This window comes from Tursiops truncatus, chromosome 17, assembly GCF_011762595.2.
Source record: "Tursiops truncatus isolate mTurTru1 chromosome 17, mTurTru1.mat.Y, whole genome shotgun sequence".
Lineage (NCBI taxonomy): Eukaryota > Metazoa > Chordata > Mammalia > Artiodactyla > Delphinidae > Tursiops > Tursiops truncatus.
This window is the reverse complement of record NC_047050.1, coordinates 7,397,831-7,416,739: the sequence shown is the minus strand read 5'-3', so window position 1 is coordinate 7,416,739 and position 18,909 is coordinate 7,397,831. Positions and strand designations below refer to the sequence as shown.

The following is an 18,909-nucleotide window of genomic DNA, read 5'->3' as shown; positions in this document are numbered from 1 at the left end:
TTGGAGGGAAGGGGCTCTGAAGGTATTTGTTTAATGAAAGAGAAAAATGAATAACAGTTTAAGAGAGTTGTTCTCACCCAGGGCTGCACTCCGGAATCTCCTTGGGAAGTTTTTGAGATTTACGTGGTCAGACCATTATCCAGAAGCTCCGACTCAGAGGCCTGGGTGGGCCCAGCGCTGACCCCCTTGACAGAGCTTCTGAGGTGCGTCCTTGGTAGAGACCATCTGCTATATGTGTTTCCTTTACCAGGAGTGTCTGCCTGCGGGGGGAAAGGATATCGGGTGCCCTACGTCCCTCTCGGAAGATGGGCCCTAAGGAACCTCTCGGAGGAAACATGTTCTGTCTCCCCTGTGCTGGGTGTAAACTCTAGCGATAGGACCGCCACCCGCTTCCCACCAAGTGCAGCTCAATTCCAGGAAATACTTTCAAGTAAGATTTTCTAATCTCCTCTAGGGTCTCAGACTCCATTTACATCATACTTTCTGTTAATTTTTATATCTGGTTTTATCATCAAGTTGGAGGCTGAGAAGAGGCACATCCAGGGCTTCTGAGTGCTGGCTCTGCTCCGTTTCGTGACCGAGTGCTGATTCCATGGGGTGTTCACGCTGTAAAAACTCAGCGCGCTGCTCACTTACCATGTGTGTACTTTTCAGTCTATATGTGATATATTATTTTTCCAGTTTCTTTTTCTTAAATTGAAGAATAGGTGATTAACAAAGTTGTGTTAGTTTCAGGTGTACAGCAAAGTGATTCAGTTATATATATATATATAATATATATATATATTCAGCTTTATATATATGTATATTTCAGATTCTTTTCCATCATGGGTTATTACAAGATACTGAATATAGTTTCCTGTGTTGTACAGTAGGTCCTTGTTGTCTATTTTATATATAGTAGTGTGTATCTGTTAATCCCAAGTTCCTAACTTATCCCTCCTCTTGCCCTTTGGTAACTATAAGTTCATTCTCCGTGAGTCCCTTTCTGTTTTGTAAATAAGTTCATTTGTATCATTTTTTTTGATTCCACATATAAGTGAGATCATATAATATCTGTCTCTCTCTGTCTGACTTACTTCACTTAGTATGACAATCTCTAGGTCCATCCATATTGCTGTAAATGGCATTCTTTCAATAAGTGAATCATTTTAGAGCTGAAGTCGTAATGAATGCAGAGCCCGTGTTCCCCTTGGCCAAACCCCTCGCGGTGGGCATATTCCCAGGACGGCCCCGGGCGCTCTGTGCTTTGGCAAGGATGTACCTCGCGGTCCAGGCAGCGGCACAGTCCCCCATGTGTGGAGGGCTCCACGGGCTGTGGGAAGGGCAGACTTGGATTTCCTGACTTTTGTCCATTGATGGTCTCACTCACAGAGTTGCATTAACTTGGTTTTGTAGGCTGAATGAAACCACTGGCAACTTTCTGATTTGTTTTTTCAGCCCGAGTAGAGGCTGGTAACTAAGCCAGGAATTCCCAAACTTTCCCAGGCCAGCGCGGAGACACACTGGGACGTCTTTTTCTTCTCCCCCGTCCATCTGCAGGCCAAGTGCGCATCGGTCAAAGGCAAACTCTGAATTGAGCTTTGTGCCAGTCTCTGGAAAGACACCCAAGAGCGTGTGATGGGGAGAGTGACAGTGGCGGTGGCAGCGACATCTGCAGTGCCAGCCCCGTCCCTATCTGCACAGAACGCGTGTGGGCACGCTTCATGAGAACAATCCAGCCGCCAGAGAATGGGGCTTTTGACATCAGCTGCGGCCCGGGCTGCCTTACAATGAGAGGCCTGTTGGTGAAAGGGAGACTGTTTAATGAACTGAGAAGCAGAGGCCAGCTCTGGCCATCTGGACTGAGCATCTTTGGAGCAACTCTTCATCGTAAATGGCTACACTGAAGCACGTTGCCTTTCCAAGAAAGCAATTGCAACAGTAAATTCGTATTTCAAAATTGTGCACAATAAACTCCTATTTCAAAATCGTGAACTTTTAGATATTTGTGTGTGTGCATGTGTTGGAAAGCATTGTATAAAGATTAGATATTACCATCTTAATTAGCACGGAAGCCTGAAAAAGCATCCCACTTTTGGTTCTGAGGTCAGTAATGATAATGGCTTTTTCCTGACACCGGGTAGCCATGTCCTGTCAAGGATGTGAAAACACTCTCTGAAAATGAAATCCATTAAAGCCCTAATGATCAGGTGAGGGAGGCAGGTGATCACGATTGTCACCACTTGGCTGGCAAAACACTGAGACCCAGGGAGGATGATGACTCATGACCAAGGTCGAGTGGCAGGTGGGGGGTGGAGCTGATAGCTAATTGTGTCCTCCAGCCCCAGGCGCTGGGGAAGGACATGCAAAGCTGGGGCTGACTTTTCCTGGCAGGCTCGCTCTTCGCAGCCGGAATGCAGGTGGCACTGTTGTGATTCCTGGCGTAAACTTCAATGCGTCAATGAGCATGTTGGCTGGCGCCAGGCCCCAGCTGAGTGTCACAGTGCAAGACCCGGGCTTAAGCGGTGCGTGCCGAGGTTCTCCTAGCAGCGTCTCATTTATTAGCTGTGTTGGAAAGAAATCCTTTGCAGCTAACCGGGTACCTCTGGATTTTAACAGCTGTGGTTTATAAGGGATTGGGGAGAGGGTTGTTTTCAAAGTGCCTTTCAGAAAGTATCACCTTAGAGGGGAGTTTCCCTTCTGATCCAGGAGGACGACTGGCACCAGTGCTCTGCTCAGAAAACCAAGCCCGCAAGAAATATCAGGTTCTATTTTCTTACAACCCATTTTAGCAAGTGTGCCTTCACACCACCTACCCGTCTCTTCCCCTTTGTTGGCAACAGTCCCGATTGGAAGGGTTTTAAGTCCAACGTGTCTTAGAAGGTGCCCCGCACAGACTGCGTGGCTGGGGTCTGGCGGTCGCGGTTGGATCGGGGGACCTCGAGGGTCCCTTCCAGTCTGAGATGTTATGACTTCAGAACGAATGCGTCTCAACTCCCAACATGAAACGGGAATAACTACCAATTACCGAGTACTTACCGTGTTCCAGCCCTGTGCTGAGATCTTAACGTGTTACTCTGAATTCTAACAAAATTGTTGTGACTATCACCCCCAGTTCACAGATGAAGAAACTGAGGTTTAGAGAAATTAAAAACCTGTCTGATAACACAGGTTTAAGATTTCGTAAGTGACGGTTCCCTGGAAGTTGAGTCCAGACCAGGCTAATTCCGTGCTCTAAACCCACAACTTAACCAGGACGAACTTTAGTCGCCTTGTGGTTCCCTCTTGTCAGATGAGCTCAGATCTCCAGCTCTCACGGTAGCTGGTGCTAGTCTCTTGTCAGACTCAGTGTTGAAATCAGAGAGGAAAACCCCAGACAAAGGCTGCGGAGGTCCTGGTGCACGAAAACTCCTCTCAGCTTCCCATCCTCCTGCCGGTCAGAGATTCTCTAACTGTAAATACAAATGCCCTTGAAGAGATAACGCATTAATTGTCACCCATTAACACTATTGTGTAAATTAGTGTAACTTAGCAAATGCTCGGAAGGAAGAAACTCAAGGTCCGTAGGTCCAGATTAATTCCGACATGGGCACCAGCACTGGGGAACTCTGAGACGTCTGTTCAATAAAGATTTGTTGACTTTAAAGATTTGTTGACTTTTTGTTGACTGGAGAGTTTTGCTTTCCAGTGGGTCGAAAGCATAATATTTATTAGAAGGAATGCTTAAAATTCTGACCTGTGTGTATGGAGAGCACGTATAATAAACTACAATTTATTTTAAAAATATGGTCTGAGAAGTCAGATTTATTATACGTGTAAATATATTTTTTCCACAAAAGGAGATATCTATATCTATATATCTTTATCTGTATTACATATAGACATCTATAGCTGTCTCTTTCTCTCTCTGTATATATTTGCTTTTTGTGAAAAAGTTATCCCTACCGTCTGATCCCAAGGGAATATTATTTCTCATCCAGTCTGTGACTAACTGTATTACAAAGTAATGCTTCCTGTCTTTCGAGTGGAGTACAGGTCCAGTAGCAGTCTACCCGGACTACTTTTAGCTGTAAATGTTTTGTGACATCAAAAGTCACTTCTCTTCCACAATTGGCTCTAGAGGTTTTATGCAAATAGTTAAAACGTCTTTGTCATAAAGGAGATGATAATAATAGCCAAGTGGCCTTAAGCCGTGTGAAATATGCAAGTACAATCTAACACTCATGGTGAAAAAGACAATATTTTAGAATAATTCAAGCTTTGCAGCTTGTTTTAACTTTGGAATGAAAATGAACTCAAAAGTTAAAAAAAAAAAGGGAAATGGCTTTATTAGATGTCAGGGTGTTGAGACACAAAGTATACAAGCAGATACTGCAAGAATATAGGTTCATCTCATCACTCAAGGCTCATTAAAAAATCAACACCAAGCTCAGATTTCGTCCATGAAGCTAATATTTTTTTCAGATTTTATGAGGACTTTTCCAACTTTGATGTTTTCCGGAATCCACTGCAGGCTCAGCTGGAAGTTGCCTGATGATGCTGAGTGAGGAAGATGTCAGCCTGCTTCCTGCTGGCCGCCAGGAAGACGAGGTTGGTCCGAGCTGGGTCAGGGGCCTGCTGACAGTGCGTCCCATGCGGCCCCAGGACACCCGTCGGCAAGGGTGTCACTGAGGCTCTGCAAATCTTGTAAAGTGAACAAAACCCCCCCGAATCTGATATAGATCGTTCTCGCTGACATTTTAACATTTGAAAGATGTCATGAAAATTGCAGATGGCTACGTAGAGAGGCAAGATCTATTCTACTTTTAATGCCTACGAGTAGTTCTTTCTCTTTTTTTTTTTCAACAAGAAAAGGGAGCATAGCAAAACTACTTTGGAAAATATGAGCAGTGGAAGTACCTCGTTAGATAGGGATGCAGGAAGGAAGGGTGTGGCGAGTGGGGCTGCCAGGGCTGCACGGCACACTCCACTGCCTGGTGCTGTGTGTTCTGAAGGCAGCATCCCTCAGCAGGGCTCGGTGGCACTCGCTCCTTAAGGGGTACGTGTGCTCCAAGGCTACTGCAGGTGGAAGGCTAGTCTGCATCTCTGAGTTTTTCTAGAACTGTTGCTCTTCCCTTCTCCTTTATATAATTTGACCCCTGGCTGCTGTTCTGATCAGTAGTATTGCCTCAATATACTGAAAGGGGAAAATATTGGTGAAGTCAATCCATCGGTCAATCAAGCAGTGAAGTTTGATGTGATGTAATGAAACATCTGGTGCAAGAGAGTCTGGCTAAAATAGGATTTCGAAGGGATAATAATGGAAATTTAATCACGAATCTATGTATTTTCAACACTGACATTTCACACAAACATTGGTTGTAAATCTCCAATGTCACAATGTTTTTGTCTTATTACATCTCATTAATTATCTTGTTAAAATAATAGTGTAAGTCTTCCAAAATTCTTTTGGAGCTGGCTGGGTAAGTAAGATAAGTAAATCCTAAATTAGTGAAAGAATATACATTTCTCTTTGAAGTTAGGTCACATCCAACTGAAGAAGCCCTAAATTACTCCCCATCTCAACTCTAACTACGACTTCTTTCCTTCATCCCTTGTTTTGTTTTTTTTTTTAAGATGTTGTGGGTAGGAGTTTATTAATTTATTTATTTTGGCTGTGTTGGGTCTTCGTTTCTGTGCGAGGGCTTTCTCTAGTTGTGGCGAGCGGGGGCCACTCTTCATCGCGGTGCACGGGCCTCTCACTATCGCGGCCTCTCTTGTTGCGGAGCACAGGCTCCAGACGCGCAGGCTCAGTAGTTGTGGCTCACAGACCTAGCTGCTCTGCGGCACGTGGGATCCTCCGAGACCAGGGCTCGAACCCGTGTCCCCTGCATCGGCAGGCGGGTTCTCAACCACTGTGCCACCAGGGAAGCCCACCCCTTGTTTTTATCGAGTCACTGGTTCTACTCGCTCAAGCAGAACGTTTGGGGACCCGTCATTTATTCATCTCTTTGTTTTCCTGACCAGCAAGTATTTATTAACACTAAACGTTACACTCTGGCACCTGTCTTCCCGGGTTCTAGACTCAGACTACAACAGCGAAAAAAACCGATAAAAAGTCTCTGCCTTCTTGTAGCTTATAGACTGGTAGTTTAGAAAGTCAATAACTACGATAAATAAATTTTAAATTGGGTAGTGATATATCTTCGCGTGGCCGGCTCTGCTTCTGGGTGTCTGTGTCTTCTCTTCTGTCTCTTATAAGGACACTTGGCATTGAATTTAGGGTCCGCCCAGGTTATCCAAGATGACCTCATCTCAAGATCCACGATTTAATTCCATCTGCAAAGACCCTTGTCCCAAACAAGGGCACAACCACCGATTTCCCGAGATTAGGATGTACATATATCTTTTGGGGGGCCAGCGTTCAACTCCCTACAGGGGAGAACAAGAAGAGCTGTTTTTTTTCAGTTTTCAACTGGAGGGCCTTTCTGTTAAGGTGGGTTTGAGTAAAGACCTGTAAGAGGCAGGGGAGAGAAGCACGCGGACCCTGGAGCTGAGAGCCCAGGAAGCGGGAGGGGTTGTGATGGCCTGGCGTGCGTTGTAAAGGCCAGAGAGCAGACAGAAGGGGCGAAGGCAGAGACAAGGAGAGCAGGTCAGGCCCAACAGGAAGCCAGGAGCGGGCAGTGGCCCGAGCCCCCGTGGCTGCTGCAGACGTGGTGAGAGGTGGCTGGGCTCTGGCCGTGTTTTAACGATGCTGCCAACAGGATTTGCTTGTGGACCAGATTGGGAGTGAGAGGAAGCGGAGTCAAGGGTGACTCCACGGTTTTGGCCTGAGTTACTGGAAAAAATACAGTTGATGTTTACGAGATGCAAAAGACCTGGGGTGTCAGAGACCTCGTCCTGGGTGCTCGACTGTGAGCTAGGGTTTGGGGGCTGGAGTCGGCTTCTGGTCATCTGGATTCAGGTGGTGCTTACACAGCGGGGCACACAGTCGGGGACAGGCGGGGTCTGCGCTGGAGATTCAAATCTGGGACCTAGAGCATAGAGAGGAGACTGGGGGAAACCTGCCAGCGTGGGAAGGAAAGAGAAGTGGTCCAGGGGCTGGGCCTGGGTCACTCCAGTGCTTAGAGGTCCAGGAAACGAGGAACTGAAGGTGTCTGAGAAGGAGAAGAGGTGGGTGGGTGGGGGGGTCAGGCAGCATGAGGCTGCAAGTCCAGGAGAAGAAGTTTCCACTTGCTCAGTTGCATCCTTCAATGTGGTTATTTCTCCCCTTCCATCATTTCTTATTACGCCCTGTTCTTCCCATTTGCCTCGTCTTCCTCATTTCATCACCTCGCATTGCGGTGACAGTCCCAGCACCAGTTTGAGACACAAAAAGTGGGATTTCAGAGCCCATTCCATCTGTCACAGGTGTACTGGTCTCTCCCTGGCTTATACCCATGGCTGTACGGTGGGGCAGGGGGCCCTTTGACCAGCTGATGGAGAGAAGAAAGGCTAAGCTTAGTTCACGCTGGGTCAGCCTGGAATGTGATGCAGGCTAAGACTGGACCACGGCTGTACTCTGGCCCCATGCAGGGGGGCACTAAAGGACAGAGGGCAGGGGACATCCGAGGGGTGGGGAGTTGGATGGTCCAACTAATCACCCTCTTAGTGTGTAAGGGGAACGGCCAAGGCACATGGATTCCCGAGCAGTGGCTGATGGCCTGGTGGGATGGTCAGAGGCCCGCAAGGAGAAAGGCTGGACCCTCAGGGCAGAGCAGATCTGGTGAAGAAGCAGGTGGACGGGCACCCAGTGTGAAGGGCTTTGTTCCTCAGGTGGGACCTACAGACAGCATCCACCACTCACCAAAGCCAACCAGCCTCCCCATCGGGCTCCCCAGGGCTGGCCATGTGGCCTGACAATGGAGCAGCCCGGCTGGCAGGATTGGAGGCGACGTGTGGCCCATCAGCAGGCCCCCGGTCACTGAGACTACTGGCTGCAAGGGTCCAGCCAAGACAGGGGTGCACCTGTGTCACAGTCTACCCGCCCCATCTGCTCAGGGCTGCTGTCTTTGCTCCCTCACAGTGTGTTTCCCGAGAGCACGCCCTAAGGAACACTCTGCAGGCAAATAACTATCTTTGAGTTGTTCCCGGGGAGCCTGGGCTAAGACAGGGAGGGACACGGAAGAAAGTGGAAAACAGAAAAAGAGAAATGAACATCCGACATGATGTCATTGACTGACACAGAATGCTTCCTCCTGTCTGTATCTCTTTGTCTCTCTCTGTAGCCCAAACAAGTACATGCAACTTTTATCTTAGAGCACGTTTTTCAAAACATCCACTAGGTGGAGAACTTGCATCAAGTTTGCCACTCAAACAGTCCATAAATGCAGTTGAGGGAGCTGCATTTATGGACTCATTTATTTATTTATTTAACCGTTATTGAGATGAACTGATGGGTGCTAACCGACGAGATGCATTTATGGCTCTTCTTAGTGGCCCAAGCTTTTCAAATATTATCGGCCCGAAAACATCATACAGAATTACATTACTCTTGTGATTGACTGTTAGTACGGGACGTTTTTAGGAGAAAATGATTAACTGGGTGAGGATAAGCTAAAATTTTTGCATAATCATTTTTGTTGAATGCTGACTCTTGATAAGTTTGTTATGATTTACTCTAAGCTCTTTTAGCTTTGCAAGATTTTGATTGTTTGTCTGTTTGTTGGGTTTTTTTGAATCTCTGGAAGTGTGTATTGATTGAATGATAACTGCAGATTAAGGAAATAATTTTATTCATTAAAAAGCCTCATCCATTGACGTGCTTTTTACATTTCAATGTTCAAACACTGGGCAAAGGAACTTCTTTTCATATGCATTGTTATTCTTGCTGATTATTGAGAAAGTTTTATTGAGGTCACAGAATGTAGGTTAATAGAACTGAGTATACTGTGCGTTCTTGGTTGTAGCTCGGAATGGTAGGGATGCGTTCCCGATTCAGCTGCCAGCCATCCCTGTCCCGGGAGCACTGCCCCAGGTATCCTTGTTGCTTCCCCATGACGCTTCTGCATGGGCTTCTAGTCCCGTCACCAGTGTTAAGAGCCCTGGACAGCAAGGGTTTCGCAGCCCTCCAACTCAGAGTGGTTTTTACAGTTGGACACTCTCAGTCCATTTGATGATAGAAAATACTCACTTTGAGCCACAATGGTGTGAAATATTTTCCTTCTCTTCCCTCCTGCCAAATTCCATTCTTCTCATTAATAGACCTGTACTACAAAAAATCATGCTCACTTATGATATTTTGGATTTTATCAGGTAACATTTGTGGGAATTTGTTTTCTCTTTGGAATGTAAGCACCTAGATAATACCCATATTTTGCCTCTTGACCTGCAAAGCCTCTAGTATTTATTATCTAGCTTTTACAGAAAAAGTTTACTGACTCCTGCTGTAGAGGGTATGTCCAAAATTTTATGTAAAATAGTGTCTGAAGCATGTGAATTTTCTTCTGGAGAGAGGGTTCCTGGCTTTGCTTCATCTGAAAGGTGCATGTGAGCACCAAAATGTTAAGGACCACCAGTGTCACTGGATGAGGGCCTATCCACTGCCTTTAATAATAATAATGATGATGATGATGATAGCTCAAATCGTTATGGGGCCAAGGTACAAAGAATGATCAAAATATTACCCATCTGAATTTAAAGGGACCAAGTGTAGGGCTGAATTGAATTATTAAAAATTTGCAAGCAACTCTTCAGTCATAATCACAAAGCTTATTATGTTTTGCTGGGAATAGTGTAGGTGCTTAGTAAGTTATAGTGTGATCAACTTTATGACATAATGTGAAAAACCGGAGCCTCCTTCTGTGATGCACTTGAGAAAAGCACGGTGCTTAGCACTGAATAGGTGTTTAATTGGGGCCCATGACTGAATGCCCCACATGAACACAATTCACTGGACATTTGAACCGTCAAAGGCACATAATTAGGGTGATGCAATCATTTATCCTTATGAATTTGGAGCTAACCTAACCAGGATGGCACCTACAAGGAGTGAGGCTATAAATAGTGTTTTTTGGCATTTCCTCCATTTCGTAGGGCCCACTTAGCAGTTTACGTAGTGACTGCAAGACTCTGAGGAATTAATGTCTTTTAGAAAACAGACAGGGACAGAGAACCTTCTGAGAACCAACCAGTGATTCCTTAGAAGGCAAATGCCATAACTTAGTTCTGTTCAATTACAATTTCTGGAAGGCCCAGTCTTCTCACCTTTTCAGATCCTACCCCTGAGTATTCAGAAAGACTAAACGGGTGTTGGTCACACCAGACACATCCTTCCTTTCTGGAGCTGGCTCCAGTTCATCCTTTCTGCAAAGCCGGGTGCAGACATGTGGTCATTACCACTCCCACTCACTGGAAAGAAGCAGGGGCAGAAAGGAAAACAGAGACAAGACCATTGCCTGGAATCAAAGCCAGTATATTCTTGCTCAGCAACCTGGGAAGCGCTGTCTCAAAGGACTGTCCTTGGGGCTTCCCTGGTGGCGCAGTGGTTGAGAGTCCGCCTGCCGATGCAGGGGACGCGGATTTGTGCCCCGGTCCGGGAGGATGCCACATGCCGTGGAGCAGCTGGGCCCGTGAGCCATGGCCGCTGAGCCTGCGCGTCCGGAGCCTGTGCTCCGCAACGGTAGAGGCCACAACAGTGAGAGGCCCGCGTACCGCAAAAAAAAAAAAAAAAAAAAAAAAAAAAAAGGACTGTCCTTTCTTTCCCAGCAGGATACTTGGCCTAGTTTATAAAAAGGAGGAGGATTCAGACACCTTCTCCTCTGATTGAGCTGTTTGTGTTGCTGTGAATTCTGCCAAATGTCTCCTAGGGCTTAGCTGAGTGGTTTAAGTACGACATCGCTGACTGTTCCAATTTTGGAAACTCTCCCGAGATTGCATGAAGACAAAGAGGCTGCGGAGAGCTGCAGCCAGTAGTGCCTGACGCTCTAATCTGAGTTCTGCTCCCACAGACCTTTCTAATCCTCTTGTACCTGTTGTGGAGAGCAGTCTAGGGAAGGGCAGCTAGAGCAAAAGCTGCAGCATACAGATTTAATTCAATCTAGCAAACATTTACTGAGCGCCTCCTGTGTGCCAGACACTGGGCCGGGTTCTGGGGCTAGAAAGATTAATAAGATCTGATTCGAGAACTCAAAGCCATCACGGTTTGCAGGTGGAGAGGCACAGCTGCATGAATAATAAAACAAGAGCGGGGCAGGGGGAATTCATCACTAAAGGGATGACATGCGTGTGTCTTCACTGAGGAGGAGGTGGTAACAGGTAGAGAAGGGGCAGGTGGACAGCCTGGGCCAAGGAAACGGCGTAAAAGCAAAGTTAAGAAGGAATCCTAGTCCATGGTGTTTGGGGTGAAAGTTGAAAGGATGTTGTCTCAGGGAGAGGTGGGAGAAAAGGCTAGAAGTGTAGGCTGGGCACAGTTGCTACTGCTGAAGACAGAAAAGCAAAGATAAACAAGTCTCCCCTCCCCCTCCTTGTGAAGCTTACCTTTGGAGGTGAGGACGGATAATAGATATAAAACACAGGCTGATTATTTGGTGTGATTATTAGTTTGCTAAAGCTGCCATAACAAGGTACCACAAAGTGGGTGATTTGGACAATAGCCTTTATCGACTTACAGTCTGGAGGCTGGAAGTCCAAGATCCAGGTGTCTGCAGGGTTGGTTCCTTCTAAGGCTGTGAGGGAGAATCTGTCCCGGCCGCTCCCCTAGCTTCCGGTGTTTGTTGGCTTTTGCAAAAGCTCCATCCTGAACTCTGCCTCCTTTATCTCATGGCATCTTCCTGTGTGTGTGTGTCTGTGTCCAAACTTCCCCTCTTAATAAGGATACCAGCCGTATTGGATGAGGGCCCACCCTAATGACCTCATCTCAACTGGATCATCTGCAAAGACCTTTCTTCTAGAAAAGTTACATTCTCAGGTACTGGGGATTCGGGCTTTAACATTTCTGGGGGGGACATAACACAACCCATATTAGTATGTTAGAGTGTAATAATCCTCTGGAGCCAAAGAAAGCATCATAAAGTGTGTTGAGGGGGTCGTCTGTGTAGGAGGCAAGGTACGGGGAGGTTTGCAATTTTCAGTAAGGTGGTTCAGGGTATGGCTCACTGCAGAGGAGACATTTGAACATAACCTCGAAGGAGATGAGGGAGTTAGACTCACAGATGTTGGGGGTAGTGTTCTGGGCAGAGGAAAAACCAGTGCAAAGGCACTGAGGTAGAGTGTGACCGGTGAGGCTGGAACAGAGTGAGGAGAAGACGATAGAAGGAGATGAGGTCAGTGATCATGAGACATGCAGGGTCTTATTGCTGCTGGGAGGACTTCATCCATGGGGCTACTGGGCAGTTCTGTTTTTTTAAAATTTATTTTATTGAAGTATAGTTGATTTAAATGTTGTGTTAATTTCTGCTGTACAGTAAAGTGACCCAGTTATACACATACAAACACTCTTTTTTACAGTCTTTTCCATTATGGATTATCACAGGATATTGAACATAGTTCCCTGTGCTCTACAGTAGGACCTTGTTCTTTATCCATCCTATATATACTAGTTTGCATCTGCTCATCTATTGGTCAGTTCTGAGCAGAAGAGTAAGATGATCTGACATAAGTTGTAAAAGGTTTTGGGGGAATTCCCTGGTTGTCCAGTGGTTAGGGCTCGGCACTTGCACTGCTGGGACCCGGGTTCAATCCTTGGTCGTCAGGGAACTAAGATTCTGCAAGCCGCGTGGCGCGGCCAAAAATAGAAAAGGTTTGGGGGTTGCTGTGTTGAGAATAGTCTGGAAGCAGGGGCCCGGGTAGGTGTGGGAAGGTGGGTTAGGAGATGACTGTAAGAGTCCAGGTGAGAGGTGGAGGTTTCTGGGACCCGATGGCGAGTGGAGGTGGTGAGCACTTCAGATGCGTTGACGTTGAGCTACATTTGGCACACACAGGTGGAGATGCGGATGGACGCTGAGGCCAGGCTCTGGGGTTCACACTAGCCTAGGCCATCTCATCCCTTTCACAGAGATAAGCCTCTCTTTTATGAGGTCAGGGACTTATTGTACATACGCAATAGGACACTCCAAGGGTGTCCTTCTGTTTTCTATGGAAATGGCTTAGCTCCTTAAAGGCTCCTTAAAGGCTTCAGAATGTCTAGTTCTGAAGAATAGACATTCAGTGATAGGGAATCATGTACTGTGGACTCTCTCTTCTGAACAGCAGAGAAAAGACACACAGAGGTAAGTAACCCAATATGATCCAGACATTCTACTTTTGCATCATTTGGGTCTGGTACAATCCAGTGCCTTGACTGTCTTCACTGAGTGGTGGGCTTTGCAGTAGCTGTGCTGTAGGAACCTGCTCTACTAGGCAACCAGGCAAAGACAAGTCAGAGTTGCTTTGGGGTTGACATAACCTCATCCTAATCTACTTCTCCAATTAAACTGTGTGCCAAATTCTGAGTCCCTTTTGTCCCTTCCTCTGACTGTCCTATTTCAGGCCTGAATTTCCTCTCACCTGGGCTATTGGAATAGTTTCCCCAATGATCTTCCTACTTCTAATCTCTCTGTATTTCCTTCTAAACTGTTCTGACAGTTTTTTCCAGAATGTGTCTCCTAAAATATAAAGCTGATGATAGATGTCACTTCCCGCTCCCTCTTGAAACCCTTGGATGACCTGCGTTGTCTTACGGAAGCCTACATTCTCTGTCCTGGCCCACGAAGCTGTTCTCAGTGTGGCCCCGACCTGCCTTTTTAGCTTCCCCTTCCTCTGCTCTTGACCTCAGATCCCAGACCTTTTCCTTACTGTGTAAGTCCCTTTCCCCCTAACCTGCCCCTGTCTATGCCAAGAAGAAACCTTTCATCCACAACAGTAACCATGATTGACTAGTCTCCATGTCCAACTATATCATTCACTCTCATGGAATAATCCAAAGGGCATGGATTTCTAAATCGGCAAGACCTGGATTACACTCATGGCTTTGAAAATGATCACCTGTGTCACTTTGATCAGCTACACAAACTCTCTGAAACTCAATCTCCTCATTTATACAATGGAGATAACCATATCCACCCTGCAGGGGTGTGGTCCAGGTGGAGATCACGTCGTTAAAATGACAGCTCACCACCAGACTTGTAAGAGGTTCTCATTGAGTGATGACTGTTATTAGCAAACACCAGTTTGGAGCTCAGGGGAGAAATCGTCTGGAGTTAGACTTTGAGGAGTCGTGAGCATCTGTGGAAGCTGTGGGCAATTTATAATTTCCCAGGCAGATCGTGTGGAGAAAGAGACAATGACCCAGGACAGAACATGCACCATTAATTGACATTAGGTTTTAATCTAACGCATACTCACATCTTCCCAATTTAAGTTCAACTAATTTAGCTTTTATGACACTGCAGGCAAAACTGGGTTGGAGCTTACTTCTGTGCTATTTATGAGAAAATTAATAGGGAGAACATGATTCCGAGCTCTAACGTGGGGATGTTTAACCTACTTAAACAGCTCAGCTGAAGCTCTGTTGGAACCAGTTTAGCGAGATTAGTTTATGTAGAGACAATGTGTTACTTTACATGGTTTAGAGATGTACAGTTAGACTGTGGAAGCCAGAAAGGATATTGAGATCATCAGCATATGTCCCTCATTTTAAAGATGAGAAAATAGAGGAATTAAAAAGGTCAACTTGGGCTTCCCTGGTGGCGCAGTGGTTGAGAGTCCGCCTGCCGATGCAGGGGACACGGGTTCGTGTCCCGGTCCAGGAAGATCCCACGTGCCGCGGAGCGGCTGGGCCCGTGAGCCATGGCTGCTGAGCCTGCGCGTCCGGAGCCTGTGCTCCGCAACGGGAGAGGCCACAACAGTGAGAGGCCCGCATACCGCAAAAAAAAATAAATAAATAAAAATAAAAAGTTAAAAAAATATACAAATAAACTCTCCTTTTAATAGGCAAGGAAAAAAAATCTTTCCTTTTTTTTTTTTTGGCCAAGGGTGTAAGGTCCGCAGAGTTACTATTATCTGACTTCTGGAGAATCTGAAAAGAAGGAAATCTAGTGTGATGCATTTTCAAAAGGTCCATGTATTTGTTTGACTTAAAAATTTGTATCCTAGTAGCACTGCCCCAGGCTGTCAAGACAAAATAAATCAGTGTGTTAATTACTCGAATAAGATAACAGTAGAAAAATAGCTTCAGTTAATGGAACGGAAACAAATGGAAGCCGTTTTATTCCACTGGGGAAGATTACAAACTAGGCTGGAATTCAATACAAAAAGAAATCGGTAAAAATGTAAACTTCTTCACTCTGCAAACCACACAACAGTTAAACACTACAGTCCTCTTTCTACTCGGGGACGAAGCAAACTATGAGTCATCCTTTAACCGCTGAGATTTCCATGACTCTGTCTTTTTCCTCTTCTTCTCGGATTTAATAATTATAATGGGAATAAGAATGCAGATCAGACTTAAATATTAAATTAAATTAAATATTATATATCCTTTATCTTTTTTGGTCAGAAAGATAAAGAACATAGGAAAGACACTGGTATGAACCGTGCTAACTCGTAGTTTTTATTAACCCACACGGACTCCAGCATGTGACTGGGTGGTTATGGGACGCACCAGATGCTCTGTGCCCAGCTGGAAAGCTCCTTTCTTTCTTTCTTTTTAAAATTTTTATACAACTTTTAAAGTTTGCTTTCCACTTAAAGTTATTACAAAATATTGGCTCTGTTCCCCATGTTGTACGATACATCCTTGAGCCTGTCTTACGCCCAATAGTTTGTACCTCCCACTACCCAACCCCTAGAGTGCCCCTTCCCCACCCCCGTAACCACTAGTTTGTTCTCTACATCTGTGAGTCTGCTTCTGTTATGTTATACTCACTAGTTTGTTGTAGTTTTTAGAGTCTACATATAAGAGATCTCATACAGTATTTATCTTTCCCTGTCTGACTTATTTCCTTAGCATAATACCCTCCAAGTCTATCCATGTTGCTGCAAATGGCAAAGTTTTCATTCTTTTTTATGGCTGAGTAGTATTCCATTGTATATATGTACCACATCTTCTTTATCCATTCCTCTGTTGATGGACACTTAGGTTGTTTCCCATGTCTTGGCAATTGTAAATAATGCTGCTATGAACGTTGGGGGTGTATGTATCTTTCTGAGTTAGTGTTTTTGGCTTTTTTGGGGGATATATATCCAGGAGTAGAACTGCTGGGTCATGTGGTAGTTGAAATTTTAGTTTTCTGAGATACCCCCAAACTGTTTTCCATAGTTCGGAGGTATCTCAGAAAACTATGGAATGTAATTGGCTCCACCAATTTACATTCCCACCAACAGTGTACAAGGGTTCTCTTTTCTCCACATCCTTGTCAGCATCTGTAATTTGTGTTCTTTTTGATGATAGCCATTCTGAGAGGTGTGAGGTATTATCTCATTGTGGTTTTTTTAATATAAATTTATTTATTTATTTTTGGCTGGGTTGGGTCTCCGTTGTGGTGCACAGGCTTCTCATGGCGGTGGCTTCTCTTGTTGCGGAGCACGGGCTCTAGGCGCGCGGGCTTCAGTAGTTGTGGCACATGGGCTCTAGAGCGCAGGCTCAGTAGTTGTGGCGCATGGGCTTAGTTGCTCTGCAGCATGTGGGATCTTCCTGGACCAGGGCTCGAACCCGTGTCCCCTGCATTGGCAGGAGGATTCTTAACCACTGCCCTACCAGGAAAGCCCTCATTGTGGTTTTAATGTTCATTTCCCTGATGATTAGCAATGGTGGAAAGCTCATGATTTCTAACAATGTTAGAAATGTTAGATTTCTAACATGTTGCCGTGAATAAAAGAATCCAAGGCCTTCTCACGAAAAGTTTTGGCCCTTTGTAGCAAAGGCAACATCATTGTGTCATGATGTCAAGTTCTGTTTGGGGCTGTGGCTTTGTCTCCAGTGTCCTATCTTTCCTTTCTTCTCTCTCTCTCTCTATTTCTTCCTTCCTTCCTTCCTCTCTGCCTCTCTGGCACATAGTTGGTGCCAAATAAAAACTTGCTAAATGAACGTCAGATGAGCTGTGTTGAGAAAGTTAATTGGATGGGAAAGTCAAGCAAGTTGTTCCAGGAGATGTATCTGAGCTAGGTCTTGAAGGCTGTGCAGAAATTCATCAGATGGAGAAGGATGAAAATAATAATCCACGTGGGAGTGGAAAACACTGCTTCTTATATAAAGACCTTGGGTTGCTTTAGATCATCACTTTGAAGTAATGGCTAACAGCGAAGTAAAAGAAAGAATCATTGTCTAGCTGAGATGGTTTTGAAAATATTTGCTAAAATATTTTGAGGACGTGTGTTGAACAAGTCACCTTGGTGAACTTCATCCTAAAAACAAGTCTTTGATGGATCCTTACTAATTAAAACAGTACCTGGGTATATAGCAAGTGGTCAGGGAGGTTAGGTAACTCACCAAAGGTCACACAGCTAATATGTGGATTTGAACTCAGTTTTCTCTAGTTCAAGAGTCCAAGCCATGCCTTAAATTTATGAGTAAGGAAGAGTAAGGAAAATGCCTTAAGTTTAAGAGTCTAAGACAGTGCTGTCTAATAAAAATATAACGTGAACCATATATGTAATTAATACAGTTTTTAGTGGCCACATTAAAAAATAAAAAGCATGAGATTATTTTGAATGATACATTTTATTTAACCAAAATATTATCATTTCACCATGTAATCAACATAAAGTAATTACTGATGAGACAATTTACATTCCTCCTCCCATATTGTCTTTAAAATCAGTATATATTTTACATTTAAATTACACCTCAATTTGTTCAATTCGTGGCATTTCAAGTGCACTTTGGACACAAGTGACATTGGACAGCGCAGGTCTAAGCCCTTAACACAGTCTCTGAGTCTCGTATGATTTTGGTTGGTAATTGGGTTGTTCAAAGGGCTGAAGCATAGTTTTTCACCCTTTTCCTAGGAAACTACAGATTCAGCATTTTGCTCTTAACGTCCTCAGTTTTATTTATGGAAACTGTGTTAAGTCTATTTCTGTATTTCATTTCTAGGACATTCCTATTTAACTGCATTTGTTCTCTAAACTTGGTCATAAGAGACATGATTGGGTTGATTACAAGCAGCAGGTAACACTGTCTTGTAATTGTCCCTGAATGTGATCAGTGTCTATCTCCAGACTAGCTCCTGAGTCATCTGAGGGCAGGTTAGACCTCCAGGGCCTAACACATAATAGCTGTGCTGTAAAGTTTGCTGGAGGTTAAGTGAATATTTCCACAACAGACCCCGTCAACTGTTTCTTTCTTTTGGTGAATTACTTGGAATCAGGCTACTATGCAAGATCCTGGAAGGTTTCACCTGTAAATCTGTTCAACTCTGACATGGATTTTAGGACCCAACAGAGTCACAAAAGCAATCTGTATATAGGTGAACTTGCTATTTCTCGTAAGTTACCAGTATTATGAAATGGAGAGTTTTGGGGGTTTTTTTGCGGTATGCGGGCCTCTCACTGTTGTGGCCTCTCCCGTTGCGGAGCACAGACTCTGGACGTGCAGGCTCAGTGGCCATGGCTCACGGGCCTAGCTGCTCTGCGGCATGTGGGATCTTCCCGGACCGGGGCACGAACCTGTGTCCCCTACATCGGCAGGCAGACTCTCAACCACTGCGCCACCAGGGAAGCCCCTGAAATGGAGAGTTTTTAGAACACTCTTGAAACATTTTAAAAACAAGACCTGGGACTTCCCTGGTGGTGCAGTGGTTAAGAATCCGCCTGCCGATGCAGGGGACACAGGTTCCATCCCTGGTCCGGGAAGATCCCACATGCCATGGAGCAACTAAGCCCGTGCGCCACAACTACTGAGTCTGCACTCTAGAGCCTGCGAGCCACAACTATTGAGCCCGAGTGCCACAACTACTGAAGCCCGCGCCCCTAGAGCCCATGCTCCACAAC

At 45.2% G+C, this 18,909-nt stretch overlaps 1 protein-coding gene across 30 annotated transcripts in view; it reads left to right on the top strand.

Annotated features, from left to right (window-relative positions):
- Nucleotides 1–18,909, top strand: part of CA8 (carbonic anhydrase 8) — a 299,496-nt gene that overhangs the window by 56,309 nt on the left and 224,278 nt on the right. For 6 of the 30 annotated variants that reach the window (XR_004522844.2, XR_002174387.3, XR_012327161.1 and 3 more), the window contains one exon: nucleotides 1,441–1,977. The exons of 6 other annotated variants lie outside the window; for them this stretch is intronic. The gene's annotated coding sequence lies outside the window, so the exon portion shown is untranslated. Of the gene's footprint in view, nucleotides 1–250; nucleotides 431–516; nucleotides 640–1,440; nucleotides 1,978–4,495; nucleotides 4,573–11,813; nucleotides 11,909–18,909 lie in introns of those variants that run through there. 18 more of the 30 variants (XR_012327163.1, XR_012327160.1, XR_002174386.3 and 15 more) reach the window with 9 other exon arrangements.